Source organism: Bos indicus, chromosome 11 (genome assembly GCF_029378745.1).
Source record: "Bos indicus isolate NIAB-ARS_2022 breed Sahiwal x Tharparkar chromosome 11, NIAB-ARS_B.indTharparkar_mat_pri_1.0, whole genome shotgun sequence".
In the NCBI taxonomy this organism is placed as follows: Eukaryota; Metazoa; Chordata; class Mammalia; order Artiodactyla; family Bovidae; genus Bos; species Bos indicus.
In genome coordinates, this window is record NC_091770.1 from 6,909,635 (window position 1) to 6,922,474 (window position 12,840).

The 12,840-nt window shown below is 38.4% G+C and overlaps 1 long non-coding RNA gene and 1 pseudogene across 2 annotated transcripts in view; both read right to left on the reverse strand.

Annotated features, from left to right (window-relative positions):
- LOC139185718 (uncharacterized) overlaps nucleotides 1-12,840 on the reverse strand; it is a 64,298-nt gene that overhangs the window by 33,793 nt on the left and 17,665 nt on the right. The window lies entirely within an intron of this gene.
- Nucleotides 2,612-2,730, reverse strand: LOC139186017 (5S ribosomal RNA; annotated as a pseudogene).

The window sequence follows — 12,840 nt, forward strand, 5'->3', positions numbered from 1 at the left end:
CATCACTAGGCTGTACAGATGAAATTAACACAACATTGTAAATTAACTCTAAACCAACATAAAACAAAATTTTTTCAGCGATTAAGATGATAAATGTTATAATATGCATGTTACCACAATAAAGAAAATTTTAGGAATATAAAATAAAATCAGATTAATGTAAATAAAATACTTAGGATTAAACCTGACTACAAAGATGAAAGATTTATATGCTGAGAACCATATATCCCATGCTTTGAATTTATACCAGTAATATTTTTAAATGGCCATACTACCCAAAGAAATCTACAGATTTCATGCAATCCCTATCAAATTCCCCAGCATATTTTTCACAGAAATAGAACCAATGATCCTAAAATTTACACGGAAACATACATGACCCAGAATTGCCAAAGCAATCCTGAGAACCAAGAACAAAGCAGAAGGCATAACGCTCCCAGACTGCACACAACACTATGGAGCTACAATATTCAAACAAGGAGGTCCTGGCACAGAAACAGTCCTATGGAACAATGGAAAAGAACAGAGACCCTAGGATCAAACCCACACGCTCATGGCCAATTAATCTTCCACAGTGGAAGCAAGAATATATTGAGTTGGCCACAAATATCATTTGGATATTTCTGTATGATGCTACAGAAAAATTTGAAGGAACAATTTGGCCAACCCAACCCAAGTGAGAGAAGACCATCTTCTCATCAAGTGCTCTTGGGAAAGTGGTACAGCCATAGGACAGTCACTGAAATTACAACCCACACACACACCATTCACCAAAAAGGAACTAAACTGGCTTGAAGACTCAAATAAGAGGCAACAAACCATTAACTCCTAAAGGAAAAAGTAGGCTAAGCATTCTTTGACAGAAATCATAGGTCAGTCTCTAAAGGCAGTAAAAAATAAACTCAAGATATACAGATAGGACCTAATCAAGCTTACGATGTTTTACACAACAAGGGAAACCCAGAAAGATAATGATTAAAAAAAAAAAAAAAAAAACCCATGGGAGAAAATAGTTGCAAACTTTGAGATCAAGACTCAGATGTGAAGAACTGACTCCTTGGAAAAGACCCTGATTCTGGGCGAGATCGAGGGCAGGAGGAAAAGAGGGTGATAGAGGATGAGGTGGTTGGATGGCATCACTGACTCAATGGACATGAGTTGGAGCAAGCTCAGGGAGATACTGAAGGACAAAAAAGCCTGGTGTATTGCAGTCAAAAAGGTCGCAAAGAGTTGGACACAACTGCCCAACTGAACAACAAAAACATGCACACCACTACACAAAATATATAATCAACAATGACCACAGGGAACTTTTCTCAGTACTCACTATAGGGTACTTTTTAAAAGAGAAAAATAATAGATATATGAATAAATAAATCCTTAGGCTCTACAAGTGAAACCAACAGAGCACTATAAATTGGCACAATTTTATTATCAATGCAAACCTTAAAGAATAACTAAGATGGTCAATGTTATGCTGTACGTATTGTATCACAATAAAGAAACTTGAATAATACTGAAATGAAAACAAAATGGTAGCAAAAGATTAAATTATTTAGAGATCAACCTAAACAAAGAAGTGAAATACTTATATCCTTAGAACTATAAAATATTAATAAAGGAATTTGAAAAAGATTTAAATAAATGGGGGAATATCACATGTTCTTTTAGCAGAAGAATTGTTAAAATGGCCATACGACCACAAGAAATCTACAGATTTAATGAAATCTCTATCAAAATGGTCATGGACATTTTTATACAGAACTAGAACCAAAAATACTGAAATTTATATGAAATCATAAATGACCCAGTATTGCCAAAGAAATCCTGAGGACAAAGAACAAAACCAATCTATGGATCAATGGAACAGAAGAGACAGCCCAGTAATAAACCCACAATCAGTTAATCTGGCATAGAGGAAACAAGAATATACAATGGGGAGATGATAATTCCCTCAACAAGTGGCATTGGGAAAGCTGAACAGCTGCATGGAAATCACACGGAAATTATATCACACCATACACAAAAATGAAATCAAAATGATTAAGGCATCACACCATGTAAGTCTGAGAAGAAATCACAGACAAAACATTCTCTGACACAAAATGTATGAGTGTTTCCATAGGCCAGTCTCCCAAAGCAATAACCATAAAATCAAAAAGAAATAAATCTTACCTAATCAAATTCAGGAGCTTTTGCACTACAGGGTAACCATAAACAAAATGAAAAGACCACCCACAGAATGGGAGAAAATATTTGCAAATGATGGACCAGACTAGGGGCCACTCCTCAAAATATACAACAGTTCATTCACTTCAAAAAAAAAAAAAAAAAAAATCCATTCAAAATATAGGCAGAAGATCTACATAGACATTTTCCCAAAGACATATGGCCAAAGTGAAGTTGCTCAGTCGTGTCTGACTCTGTCAGACTCCATGGACTGTAGCCTACTAGGCTCCTCTGTCTAAGGGATTTTCCAGGCAATAGTACTGGAGTGGATTGCCATTTCCTTCTCCAGGGGATCTTCCCAACTCAGGGATCAAACCCAGGTCTCCCGCATTGTAGACAGACGCTTTACCATCTGAGCCACCAGGAAAGTCCAAAGAAAAAAAGCCCAGGGCACCCGGTATTCCCAGGTGGTCTCCCATTCAAGTTCTAACCAGGCCTGACCCTGCTTAGCTTCCGAGATTAGACGAGATCGAGTGCGTTCAGGGTGGTGTGTCCATAGACAAATATTTATTTGAGCCCCTGTTTTGGGGCGGGGGAGGCAAGAGTACTGGAGTGGGTTGCCATTCCCTTCGCGAGGAGATCTTCTCGACACAGGGATTGAACACGGGTCTCCAGCATTGAAGGCAGACACTTTACCGTCTGAGCCACCAGGGAAGTCCATGTGACAAAAGGCACATATAAATATGTTTGACATTGATAATTATTAGAGAAATGCTAATGGAGAAGGAAATGGCTATCCACTCCCGCACTCTTGCCTGGGAAATCCCATAGACGGAGGAGCCTGATAGGCTACAGTCCAAGGGGTCGCAAAGAGTCGAACACAACGGAGCAAATTCACTTCACTTCACTTCAATGATATCTATCAGTCACTGATCACCACAAAAGTATCGGAATTTCCATAATTAAAATGTCTCCAAATAAATTCTGGAGAGGTTGTAGAGAAAAAGGAGCCCTTCTATACAGTCAAAATATATATTTGTTCAGCCACTATGAAAACAGTATGGAGGTTCCTTAAAAATTAATTTATTTAGGGCTTCCCTACTGGCTCAGTGATAAAGAATCCCCTGCCAAAGTAGGAGGCATGGTTTGATTCCTGATTCAGGAAGATCCCACATGCCAATGTGCAGCTAAGCCCGTGCCCTACAACTACTGAGCCTGTGCTCTAGAGCCCAGGAACCTCAACTACTGAGCCCATGTGCTGCAACTGCTGAAGCCTGCAGGCCCCAGGGCCTGTGCTCCGCCACAAGAGAAGCCACAGCAACGAGAAGCCCACGCACAAACCTGATCCCTGCAACGAGACAGAGGCTCATGCAGCAACAAAGACCAGCACAGAAAAGAGTAAATAAGGTTATATGTTTTAAAGAATAACTTATTTATAAAACAGAAACACACAGATTTAGAGACCAAGAGAACAAACATCCTTACCAAGGGGAAAGGTGGTGGGAAGGGATGAATTAGGAGTAGTATTAACATATGCATACAACTATACACAAAACAATCGACGGGACCTAAAGCATAGCACTGGTAAATCTGATCAATACACTGTATAACCTATATAGAAAAAGAATCTGAAAAAAAATAGATTTATGTATAAGCACACTCTAGGCTATACAAATAAACCTAATACAACAAAGCAAATTAACTCTTCTCCAATACAAAAGAAAAACTTAAGAAATGATTAAGATGATAAATGTTCTGTTATGCATATTTTACCATAATATAGAAATATGAAAAAAAAAATAAAATTACATCAAAATAAATAAAACACAGGAACAAAGCTGGCCAAAGAGGCAAAAGACTTATATACTATGAACCATAAAATATTGAGAAAGGAAACTGTAGGTGATGCAAAAAATTGGAAATATAGGCCATGCTCTTGAATGGTAAACATTAATGTTGCTAAAATGGTCATACTATGAAAGCAGTCCAAAGATTTAATGCAATCCCTGTCAAATTACCCATGATGTTTTTCACGGGATTCAAATCAATAATCCTAAAATTGACATGGAACCATACATGACCCAGAATTGCTAAAGCAATCCAGAAGACCAAGAACAAAGCAGGAGGCATAACCCTCCCTAAATTCACAAAACAGTAAAGAGCTACAGTATTCAAAACAAGGAGGTCCTGGCACAGAAACAGGCCTATGGGACAATGGAACTGAACACAGACCCCAGGCACAAACCCACACGTCTATGGTCAATTAATCTTTGACAGAGGAATAAGAATACACAACGGGGAAAGACAGTCTCCACAGCAAGTGGGGATGAGGAAGTTGGACAGCCACAGATAATCACTGAAGTTAGTTAAATAATCACACACCTGCCAAAAAAGGGAACTCAAAAATGGCTAGAGTACTTAAATAGGAGATATCACACCACAAACACCTAGAGAAAAATGAAGGGAAAACATACTCTGTTAGAAATCCTCCCATTGTTTTCTTATGTCAGGCTCCCAAGGCAATATAAAAAAAAAAAAAAGAGACCTAATCAAATTTATGGCTTTTTGTACAACAAAAAGCAAATAACAGAGAATGGGAAAAAATAATTGCAAAGGATGTGATCCATAAGACACTAATCTCCAAAATGTACAAAAAGCTCACTCACCTCAATATCAAAACACTAGCAACCATATCAAAAACTGGATGGAAGATCTATAGAGGCATTTCTCCAGAGAAGACCTTCAGATAGCCAAAATCACAGGAATAGATGTTCAACATCAGACAAAATGAAAATCAAGACCACTGTAAGGTATCACCACAACTATCAGAATTTCCATAATTAAAATGCTCACAAGTAAGAATTATTGGACACAGAGTGGAGCAAAGGGAACCCTGCTAACTGCTGGGGGGAATATAAAGTGGTACCACCACTAGAGAGAACAGTAAGGGACTTCCTCAAAAATTAAATGAACTGACTTACAAAACAGAGACACAGACTTGAGAAACAGAGCCACAGACTCACAGAGTATGTAAAGAGAGTTATGGTTACCAAAGTGTAAGAGATGGGTAGGAATAGTTTAGGTGTTTGGGGATAATTTATACACACTACTCTCTACAATTAACAAGAACCACAGTGAACTTTACTCAACACTTTCTATATCGTATTTTGAAAAGAAAAAAAAAAGAATAGACACATGTATAAATAAATCTGTAGGCTCTACAACTGAAACTAATGCTGCATTAAATCAATGCTATTTTAATATAAATAAAATCTTTAAAAAATGAGTAAATGGTAATTATGTTGTACATATTATATCACAAGAAATTTGAATAAAGTTGAAATGAAAATAAAATGGTTGCAAAATATTAAATAGAAACCAACCTGACAAAAGAAGTGAAAACTAAAAAATATTAATAAAGGAATTTGAAATGGAAGAATATCACAAGCTATTTTATTGGAAGCATTAAATTGTTAAAATGGCCATACTACCCCATGAAATCTACAGATTTAATGCAATCTCTATCAAAATATCTGTGAACATGTTTTTATAGAGCTAGAACCAACAATACTGAAATTTATATGGAAGCATTAATGATCCAATATTGCCAAAAAATCCTCAGGACAAAGAACAGATCAGGAGGCCCTCTCCAGACCTCAGGCAATACTGCAGAGCAACAGTCATCAAAACAACGTGATACTGACCATCATGGATCAATGGAACAAAAGAGAAAGCCCAGTAGCAAACCCACACACCTACAGTCAATTAATCTTGCAAAAGGAAACAAAGATATGCAATGGGGAAAAAGAGTCTCCTCAGCAAGTGATGGGAAAGTTGGACAGCTGCATGGAAATCAATGGAATCAGAACACACCCTCACATCATGCATGGCAGTGAACTCAAAATACTAAAGGACTTGAACCCAGGCAGCACATCATATAAGTTTTAGAGGAAATCATAGACAACACATTCTCTGACATAAAATGTATGAGTGTTTCCTTAGGCTAGTCTCTCAATACAATAAAAATAAAAGCAAAAAGAAACAAATGCTACCTAATCTTCAGTTCAGTTCAGTCCACTCAGTTGTGTCTGACTCTTTGTGACCCCATGGACTGCAATACACTAGGCCTCCCTGTCCATCACCAACTCCCGGAGTTTACTCAACTCATGTCCATTTAGTCGGTGATGCCATCCAACCTTCTCATCCTCTGTCATCCCCTTCTCCTCCTCCCCTCAATCTTTCCCAGCATCAGGGTCTTTTCAAATGAGTCAGTTCTTCGCATCAGGTGGCCAAAGTACTGGAGTTTCAGCTTCAGGATCAGTCCTTCCAAAGAATATTCAGGACTGATTTCCTTTAGGATGGACTGCTTGGATCTCTTTGCAGACCAAGGGACTCTCAAGAGTCTTCTCCAACACCACCGTTCAAAAGCATCAATTCTTTGGCGCTCAGCTTTCTTTATAGTCAAACTCTCACATGCACACATGACTACTGGAAAAACCATAGCCTGGATTAGATGGACCTCTGTTGGCAAAGTAATGTCTCTTCTTTTTAATATGCTGTATAGCTTGGTCACAGCTTTTCTTCCAATGACTAAGTGTCTTTTAATTTCATGGCTGCAGTCACCACCTGCAGTGATCTTGGAGCCCCCCAAAACAAAGTCTGCCACTGTTTCCACTGTTTCCCCATCTATTTGCTATGAAGTGATGGGACCGGATGCCATGATCTTAGTTTTCTGAATGTTGAGCTTTACACCAACTTTCCATTCTCCTCTTTCACTTTCATCAAGAGGCTCTTTAGTTCTTCACTTTCTGCCATAAGGTTGGTGTCATCTGCATATCTGAGGTTATTGATATTTCTCCCGGCAATCTTGATTCCAGCTTGTGCTTCATCCAGCCCAGTACTTCATATGATGTATTCAGTATATAAGTTAAATAAGCAGGGTGACGATATACAGCCTTAAATACTCCTTTCCCAATTTGGAACCAGTCTGTGGTTCCATATCCAGTTCTGTTGCTTCCTGACCAGCATACAGATTTCTCAAGATGCAGGTCAGGTGGTCTGGTATTCCCATCTCTTTCAGAATTTTGCACAGTTTGTTGTAATCCACACAGTCAAAGGCTTTGGCATAGTCAATAAAGCAGAAATAGACGTTTTTCATGAACTCTCTTGCTTTTTCGATGATCCAATGGATGTTGGCAATTTGATCTCTGGTTCCTCTGCCTTTTCTAAAACCAGCTTGAACATCTGCAAGTTCACGGTTCATGCACTGCTGAAGCCTGGCTTGGAGAATTTTGAGCATTACTTTACTAGCGTGTGAGACAAGTACAATTGTGAGGTAGTTTGAGCATTTTTGGCATTGCCTTTCTTTGGGATTGCAATGAAAACTGACCTTTTCCAGTCTTGTGGCCACTGCTGAGTTTTCCAAATTTGCTGGCATATTGAGTGCAGCACTTTCACAGCATCATCTTTCAGGATTTGAAATAGCTCAACTGGAATTCCATCACCTCCACTAGCTTTGTTCGTAGTGATGCTTCCTAAGGCCCACTTGACTTCACATTCCAGGATGTCTGGCTCTAGGTGAGTGATCACACCATCGTGATTACCTGGGTTGTGAAGATCTTTTTTGTTGAATTCTTCTGTGTATTCTTGCCACCTCCTCTTAATATCTTCTGTTTCTGTTAGGTCCATACCATTTCTGTCCTTTATTGTGCCCATCTTTGGATGAAATATTCCCTTGGTATCTCTAATTTTCTTGAGGAGATCTCTAGTCTTGCCCATTCTATTGTTTTCCTCTATTTCTTTGCACTGATCACTGAGGAAGGCTTTCTTATCTCTCCTTGCTATTCTTGGGAACTCTGCATTCAGATGGATACATCTTTCCTTTTTTTCTTTGCTTTTCATTTCTCTTCATTTCACAGCTATTTGTAAGGCCTCCTCAGACAGCCATTTGGATTTTTTGCATTTCTTTTTCTTGGGGATGGTCTTGATAACTGTCTCCTGTACAATGTCATTAACCTCTGTCCATAGTTCTTTAGGCACTCTATCGGATCTAGTCCCTTAAATCTATTTCTCACTTCCACTGTATAATTGTAAGGTATCTGATGTAGGTCATACCTGAATGGTCTAGTGGTTTCCCCCACTTTCTTCAATATAAGTCTGAATTTGGCAATAAGGAGTTCATGATGTGAGTCACAGTCAGTTCCTGGTCTTGTTTTTGCTGACTGTATAGAGCTAATCTTACTCATGAGTTTTGCACAGCAAGGTAACCACAAACAAAATGAAAAGACAATCCACAGAATGGCAGAAAATATTTGCAAACAATGGGACAGACTAGGGACTAATCTCCAAAATATACAAACAGCTCATTCACCTAAATATTCGCAAAATATAACTCATTCACTTCAATATTCACAAAGTGTTTTGAACCCATTCAAAAAATGGGCAAAAGATCTACATAGACATTTCTCCAAAGAAGACACACGTGTGTGTGTGTGTGTTTGTGTGTTAATCACTCAATTGTGTCTAACTCTATGTGACTCTATGGTCTGGATCCTGTCAGACTCCTCTGTATGTGGAATTCTCCAGGCTCTTTAAGAATACTGAAGTAGGGAGACTTTCCCTTCTCCAGGGGATCTTCCCAACCTGGGCATCAAACCCAGGCCTCCTGCATTACAGGCCGATTCTTTACTGTCTGAGGAATGAGGGAAGGAAGAAGACATACAGATGGCCAAAGATCACATATAAATATATGCAACATTAGTATTTATTTGAGAAATGCAAATAAAATCTACAATCAGGGATCACTACCCAAGTATCCACTTGGGTATTGTAGATTGTAAAGTATTGTAAAGTATTGAATTTTAATGCTCAAAATTCTCCAAGCCAGGCTTCAACAGTACGTGAACTGTGAACTTCCAGATGTTCAAGCTGGATTTAGAAAAGGCAGAGGAACCAAAGATCAAATTGCCAACATCTGCTGGATCATCAACAAAGCAAGAGAGTTCCAGAAAAACATCTATTTCCGCTTTATTGACTATGCCAAAGCCTTTGACTGTGTGGATCACAACAAACTGTGGAAAATTCTGAAAGAGATGGGAATACCAGACCACCTTACCTGCCTCCTGAGAAATCTGTATGCCAGTCAAGAAGCACAGAACTGGACAAGTTAGAACTGGACATGGAACAACAGACTGGCTCCAAATCGAGAAAGGAGTATGTCAAGGCTGTATATTGCCATCCTGCTTATTTAACTTATATGCAGAGTACATCATGAGAAATGCTGGACTGGAAGAAACACGAGCTGGAATCAAGATTGCCGGGAGAAATATCAATAACCTCAGATATGCAGATTATACCACCCTTATGTCAGAAAGTGAAGAAGAACTAAAGAGTCTCTTGATCAAAGTGAAAGAGGAGAATGGAAAGTTGGTGTAAAGCTCAACATTTAGAAAACTAAGATCATGGCATCTGGTCCCATCACTCCATGGCAAATAGATGAAGAAACAATGGAAACAGAGTTTGTATTTTTGGGCTCCAAAATCACTGCAGATGGTGACTTCAGTCATGAAATTAAAAGACACCTGCTCCTTGGAAGAAAAGCTATGACCAACCTAGATAGCATATTAAAAAGCAGAGACATTACTTTGCTAACCAAAGTCTGTCTAGTCAAAGCTATGGTTTTTCTATTAGTCATGTATGGATGTGAGAGTTTGACTGTAAAGAAAGCTGAGCACCAAAGAACTGATGCTTTTGAACGGTGGTGTTGGAGAAGAGTCTTAAGAGTCCCTTGGACTACAAGGAGAACCAGTCAATCCTAAAGGAAATCAGTCCTAAATATTCTTTGGAAGGACTGATCCTGAAGCTGAAACTCCAATACTTTGGCCACCTGACGCAAAGAACTAACTCATTTGAAAAGACCCTGATGCTGGGAAAGATTGAAGGCAGGAGGAGAAGGGGATGACAGAGAATGAGGTGGTTGGATGGCATCACCATCTCAATGGACATGAGTTTGAGCAAGCTCCAGGAGTTGGTGATGGACAGGGAAGCCTGGTGTGCTGCAGTCCATGGGGTCTCAAAGAGTCGGACATGACTGAGAGACTGAACTGAACTGAACCCAAGTGTCAGAATCTCCAAAATTAAAATGTCTACAAAGAAATTCTGGGGAGGTCATAGATAAAAAGAAACCCTTCTATACTGTTTTGAGAATGAACATTCATTCAGCCACTATGAAGTACAGTATAGAAGTTCCTTAAAAATTAAATGAAGTTATTTACAAAACAGAAACACACTCACAGATTCAGAGACTGAGAAAACAAACTTATCTTTACCAAAGTGGAAAAGTGGTGGGAGAGAATGAATGAGAAGTTTCAGATTAATATTTACAAACTACGATATACAAAATATATAATCAACAAGGACCTACTGCATAGCACAGGGAACTTTACTTAAAACTCTGTACATTCTATATGAGCAAAGAATCTGAAAAAAAAAGAATTTATATATAAGCACATCACTAGGGTGTACAAATGAAATTAATACAACATTGCAAATTAACTCTACTCCAATATAAAAAGAAAAAGTTTTAATGATTAAGATGATAAATGTTTTGTTATGCATATTGTACCACAATAAAAAGTGTTAAAAATATAAAATCACATAAAAATAAAATACTTAGGAATAAACCTGACTAAGGAGATGAAAGACTTACATGCTGAGAGCCATAATATGCTAAAAGTAAAATTGAAGAGGACTCAAAGAAATGGAAGATATCCCATGCTTTTGGATTGATAGCAGTAATATTTTCACAATGACTATACTATTCAAAGCAATCTACAGATTTAATGCAATCCCTATCAAATTACCCATGCCATTTTCCACAGAACTAGAACCAATAATCCTAAAATACACAGGAAATCATACGTGACCCAGAACTGGCAAAGCAATCCTGACAATGAAGAACAAAGCAGGAGACATAAACCTCACAGACATCACACAATACACTGTAAGTTGCAGAATTCAAAGCAAAGAGGTCCTGGCACAAAAACAGACGTGTGAAACAATGGAAAAGGACAGAAACCCCAGTCCCCAACCCACACACCTATGGTCTACCCCCACGGCCAGTCTTTGACAGAAGCAGCAGGAATACCCAAAGGGGGAAAGACAGGTTCCTCAGCAAGTGGTGCTGGCCAGCCGCAGTAAATTGCTGAAAGCAGAACCTCATGCACACCCTTCAGCAAAAAGCAACCCAAAACAGCTTGTGGATTTAAACAGGAAACATCATACCATGCACTCATAGAGAAAAACATAGGCAAAACATTCTCTGACAGCAATCGTTACCATTTTTTCTTAGATCCGTTCTCCCAATAGAAAAAACAAACAAACAAATGTGACCTAATCGACTCATGAGCTTTTTGCACAGCAAAGGAAGCCATAAACAAAATGAAAAACTATCTATGGAATGGCAGGAGATGTCTGGAAATGATGTGACAGATAAGGCACTCATCTCCAGCTCATTCAGCTCCAATTCAAAAAGCACAAACAACTGAATCAAAAGTTGGGCAGAAGACATAACAACATAATTCTCCAAAGACTTACAGCTGGCCAGAAGGCACATGAAAAGATGCTCAACATCAATAATGATTAGAGAAATGCAAACCAAAACCATAACATGGTTTTTTTTTTTTTTTTTTTTTTTTTTTTTTTTTTTTTTTTTTTTTAGGTGCTGGTTCTATTTTTTTTTTTTTTTTTTTTTTTTATTTTTTTTTTTTTTATTTTTAAACTTTACATAATTGTATTAGTTTTGCCAAATATCAAAATGAATCCGCCACAGGTATACATGTGCTCCCCATCCCGAACCCTCCTCCCTCCTCCCTCCCCATACCATCCCTCTGGGCCGTCCCAGTGCACCAGCCCCAAGCATCCAGCATCGTGCATCGAATCTGGACTGGCAACTCGTTTCCTACATGATATTTTACATGTTTCATTGCCATTCTCCCAAATCTTCCCACCCTCTCCCTCTCCCACAGAGTCCATAAGACTGTTCTATACATCAATGTCTCTTTTGCTGTCTCGTACACCGGGTTATTGTTACCATCTTTCTAAATTCCATATATATGCGTTAGTATACTGTATTTATGTTTTTCCTTCTGGCTTACTTCACTCTGTATAATAGGCTCCAGTTTCATCCACCTCATTAGAACTGATTCAAATGTATTCTTTTTAATGGCTGAGTAATACTCCATTGTGTATATGTACCACAGCTTTCTTATCCATTCATCTGCTGATGGACATCTAACCTATATCTAGAAAACTATAAAACACTGGTGAAAGAAATCAAAGAGGACACTAATAGATGGAGAAATATACCATGTTCATGGATTGGAAGAATCAATATAGTGAAAATGAGTATACTACCCAAAGCAATTTATAGATTCAACGCAATCCCTATCAAGCTACCAACAGTATTCTTCACAGAGCTAGAACAAATAATTTCACAATTTATATGGAAATACAAAAAACCTCGAATAGCCAAAGCGATCTTGAGAAAGAAGAATGGAGCTGGAGGAATCAACCTACCTGACTTCAGGCTCTACTACAAAGCCACAGTTATCAAGACAGTATGGTACTGGCACAAAGACAGAAATATGGATCAATGGAATAAAATAGAAAGCC